Source organism: Schistocerca serialis, unplaced genomic scaffold (assembly GCF_023864345.2).
Source record: "Schistocerca serialis cubense isolate TAMUIC-IGC-003099 unplaced genomic scaffold, iqSchSeri2.2 HiC_scaffold_721, whole genome shotgun sequence".
Classification (NCBI taxonomy): Eukaryota; Metazoa; Arthropoda; class Insecta; order Orthoptera; family Acrididae; genus Schistocerca; species Schistocerca serialis.
The window spans coordinates 1-5,000 of record NW_026048323.1 but is presented as its reverse complement, the minus strand read 5'-3'; the positions used below and the strand labels follow the sequence as shown (position 1 = coordinate 5,000).

Genomic DNA, 5,000 nt, shown 5'->3' with positions numbered 1-5,000 from the left:
ATAAAGAGCACCCTGGTAGGATTTCAACGGGGTCCGCCTCGGGACGCACGAGCACGCACGAGGCGGTCGCACGCCTTCGGCTCGCCCCACCGGCAGGACGTCCCACGATACATGCCAGTTAAACACCGACGGGCGGTGAACCAACAGCGTGGGACACAAATCCAACTACGAGCTTTTTAACCGCAACAACTTTAATATACGCTATTGGAGCTGGAATTACCGCGGCTGCTGGCACCAGACTTGCCCTCCAATAGATACTCGTTAAAGGATTTAAAGTGTACTCATTCCGATTACGGGGCCTCGGATGAGTCCCGTATCGTTATTTTTCGTCACTACCTCCCCGTGCCGGGAGTGGGTAATTTGCGCGCCTGCTGCCTTCCTTGGATGTGGTAGCCGTTTCTCAGGCTCCCTCTCCGGAATCGAACCCTGATTCCCCGTTACCCGTTACAACCATGGTAGGCGCAGAACCTACCATCGACAGTTGATAAGGCAGACATTTGAAAGATGCGTCGCCGGTACGAGGACCGTGCGATCAGCCCTAAGTTATTCAGAGTCACCAAGGCAAACGGACCGGACGAGCCGACCGATTGGTTTTGATCTAATAAAAGCGTCCCTTCCATCTCTGGTCGGGACTCTGTTTGCATGTATTAGCTCTAGAATTACCACAGTTATCCAAGTAACGTGGGTACGATCTAAGGAACCATAACTGATTTAATGAGCCATTCGCGGTTTCACCTTAATGCGGCTTGTACTGAGACATGCATGGCTTAATCTTTGAGACAAGCATATGACTACTGGCAGGATCAACCAGGGAGCTGCGTCAACTAGAGCTGAGCAGCCAGCCGCCCGGGAGTGTGTCCCGGGGGCCCGCGCGAACACGCAAGCGTCCGCTCAATTATTCTGCAAACAGGAGGAGGCTGAGCTCCCCTGCACAACACACCTCGAAACCCTCTCAGGTCCCGGCGGCGCGCAGCGCCGTCCTAAGTACTTGGTCGGGTTCGAGAGAGGCGCAATCGCCCGGAGTTAGGCGAGTAGACGCTTTAGGTGCGACCACCCGTGCTCCCAACTGAGCTTGCCGCTGCCGACAGAGGCCCGGGAGCGTGCTGTCGTGGCATTGCCGGCGGGAGACAACACGCGCCACCTACGGTGACCGGCAGCTCCAACGCCAGCGCCACAGAAGGACAAAAGCCCTACTTGGGTGCCGAAGCGAACTCTCCCAGCACAGCGCACGCGCCAACACGTCCGCACAGCTGCGATACAAACCACCTGCGAGAACCGCTGGGGCGACCGAGCAGCAGACGGCGTCGCGGCGCCGAGCGCCGGGCGGCGGCGCATCCTCAGCGCACAAAGTCCTCAATCGGACCAGCACACTGCAGATGGCCACCGCGCTTCGCACCGGGCCCGCGAGGACCTACTTTGGCCGCAAGGCGCCGCGAGCAGGGGGCGCCGGCGCGCAGCTGCGCCGCCTGCCGCGTCCGTCGGCCGGCGCGCCTGCCACCGGCCGCCCCCACCAGCCGGCTGTAGCGCGTGCGCCCACGCACCGCGCTGCCAGCACGCCGGGCGGCCCCCCCTCACCGGCCGGGGACGGTCCCACCCAGCCACCACCGCGTATCGCCTCACACCCAGATCCCCTTTCACGTTCGTGGGCATGGTGGGTCCCCTTTCACGTTCGTGGGCATGGTGGGTATCCCTGAAACAACCGGTTAATAGCTCGACCGATCGTCGCCAACACTGATTCACCTCTAGCGAGAACAACCGCACCACAACGGGTTACCGGTTGTTCATTTGCGTAACGTCACCAGCAAACGTACACGTCCATCGCCATTTGCAACGAGTATTGCATGCCTGTGTCAGGTGTCACAACACACTACGTCTGCCCACATAGACGCAACAACATGTGCACGCCTAGAGAACACGTGGAAGGTAGACCCCGTACGTATGCGGTGTCCATTGCGCGAACGACTGTCAGCCCGCCTCTGCAGCATGTCGCAGATGTGGAACGCGGTGCAACATGCTATCACGGTGTGTGAGAAGAGACGACTACGTCCGAATACACGCTCCACTACATCAACAGACTGCTCATGCTGATCGCCATCCAGGGCGTCCGTTCCTCCCACACGTCTGTATGGCGTACCACACTGCAATCCAGCTCTTATAGGGAGACGACACGTAGCTGCGTGCACAATATTTGGACTGTATGGTCCGCCGTTGCTAGGCGCTGTCGTCATACGGTCACATGGGCCACGATGTATCATTCAGTACATACGGAGCAATGTGCAGTACAGTTTGTGGGTTTTGCGTACATCGGCGGACAGGTGACAGGCCGTACCACAACGTAGGCTGAGTACGTCGGCATGCGAAGGGCATTGAACATGCAAACTTCTCACCGACCAGCTTGCGAAGGCAGGGGGGAAGGGGGGGGGGCATGTACGTCCTGCTGCTATCCACACTACAGTGTATAGCAGGAGCATGTGGAAAGTCAGCAACACCTGCAAGGTGTTTAACATGACGCGATACACAGGGGACCGGGCAGTGCGAGTAGCGAACTATATTGCGAGGGTTGCGGTTAGGCAACACTACACTACTTTAACGGGTTGCATAACAATTACAGAGCAGGTTCAGCGACAACGTGCGTCAGGTTAAGGCGCAATATAGTTTAGGTTACGGCGCACTTTAGGTTAGGTTAAGGCACATTATAGGTTAGGTTAAGGCACATTATAGGTTAGGTTAAGGCACAACATGGGTTACGTTAAGGCACAACATGGGTTACGTTAAGGCACAACATGGGTTACGTTAAGGCACAACATGGGTTAGGTTAAGGCACAACATGGGTTAGGTTAAGGCACAACATGGGTTAGGTTAAGGCACAACATGGGTTAGGTTAAGGCACAACATGGGTTAGGTTAAGGCACAACATGGGTTAGGTTAAGGCACAACATGGGTTAGGTTAAGGCACAACATGGGTTAGGTTAAGGCACAACATGGGTTAGGTTAAGGCACAACATGGGTTAGGTTAAGGCACAACATGGGTTAGGTTAAGGCACAACATGGGTTAGGTTAAGGCACAACATGGGTTAGGTTAAGGCACAACATGGGTTAGGTTAAGGCACAACATGGGTTAGGTTAAGGCACAACATGGGTTAGGTTAAGGCACAACATGGGTTAGGTTAAGGCACAACATGGGTTAGGTTAAGGCACAACATGGGTTAGGTTAAGGCACAACATGGGTTAGGTTAAGGCACAACATGGGTTAGGTTAAGGCACAACATGGGTTAGGTTAAGGCACAACATGGGTTAGGTTAAGGCACAACATGGGTTAGGTTAAGGCACAACATGGGTTAGGTTAAGGCACAACATGGGTTAGGTTAAGGCACAACATGGGTTAGGTTAAGGCACAACATGGGTTAGGTTAAGGCACAACATGGGTTAGGTTAAGGCACAACATGGGTTAGGTTAAGGCACAACATGGGTTAGGTTAAGGCACAACATGGGTTAGGTTAAGGCACAACATGGGTTAGGTTAAGGCACAACATGGGTTAGGTTAAGGCACAACATGGGTTAGGTTAAGGCACACCATGGGTTAGGTTAAGGCACACCATGGGTTAGGTTAAGGCACACCATGGGTTAGGTTAAGGCACAACATGGGTTAGGTTAAGGCACAACATGGGTTAGGTTAAGGCACAACATGGGTTAGGTTAAGGCACAACATGGGTTAGGTTAAGGCACAACATGGGTTAGGTTAAGGCACAACGTAGGTTAGGTTAAGGCACAACGTGGGTTAGGTTAAGGCACAACGTGGGTTAGGTTAAGGCACAACGTGGGTTAGGTTAAGGCACAACGTGGGTTAGGTTAAGGCACAACATGGGTTAGGTTAAGGCACAACATGGGTTAGGTTAAGGCACAACATGGGTTAGGTTAAGGCACAACATGGGTTAGGTTAAGGCACAACATGGGTTAGGTTAAGGCACAACATGGGTTAGGTTAAGGCACAACATGGGTTAGGTTAAGGCACAACATGGGTTAGGTTAAGGCACAACATGGGTTAGGTTAAGGCACAACGTAGGTTAGGTTAAGGCACAACGTGGGTTAGGTTAAGGCACAACATGGGTTAGGTTAAGGCACAACATGGGTTAGGTTAAGGCACAACATGGGTTAGGTTAAGGCACAACATGGGTTAGGTTAAGGCACAACATGGGTTAGGTTAAGGCACAACATGGGTTAGGTTACGGCACAACATGGGTTAGGTTACGGCACAACATGGGTTACGTTACGGCACAACATGGGTTACGTTACGGCACAACATGGGTTACGTTACGGCACAACATGGGTTACGTTACGGCACAACATGGGTTACGTTACGGCACAACATGGGTTACGTTACGGCACAACATGGGTTACGTTACGGCACAAATTAGGTTAGGTTACGGCACAAATTAGGTTAGGTTAAGGCACAAATTAGGTTAGGTTAAGGCACAAATTAGGTTAGGTTAAGGCACAAATTAGGTTAGGTTAAGGCACAAATTAGGTTAGGTTAAGGCACAAATTAGGTTAGGTTAAGGCACAAATTAGGTTAGGTTAAGGCACAAATTAGGTTAGGTTAAGGCACGATATAGGTTAGGTTAAGGCACGATATAGGTTAGGTTAAGGCACGATATAGGTTAGGTTAAGGCACGATATAGGTTAGGTTAAGGCACGATATAGGTTAGGTTAAGGCACGATATAGGTTAGGTTAAGGCACGATATAGGTTAGGTTAAGGCACGATATAGGTTAGGTTAAGGTACGATATAGGTTAGGTTAAGGTACGATATAGGTTAGGTTAAGGTACGATATAGGTTAGGTTAAGGTACGATATAGGTTAGGTTAAGGTACGATATAGGTTAGGTTAAGGTACGATATAGGTTAGGTTAAGGTACGATATAGGTTAGGTTAAGGTACGATATAGGTTAGGTTAAGGTACGATATAGGTTAGGTTAAGGTACGATATAGCGTAGGTTCAGAT

At 51.7% G+C, this 5,000-nt stretch overlaps 1 non-coding gene across 1 annotated transcript in view; it reads right to left on the bottom strand.

The window, feature by feature from the left end:
- The window catches only part of LOC126449462 (small subunit ribosomal RNA), a 1,909-nt gene extending 1,095 nt beyond the window's left edge, over positions 1-814 (bottom strand). The window contains exon 1 of the ribosomal RNA XR_007584384.1: positions 1-814. This exon is cut by the window's left edge and continues 1,095 nt beyond it. This is a non-coding gene — a ribosomal RNA (small subunit ribosomal RNA).
- Positions 815-5,000: the final 4,186 nt, after the last annotated feature.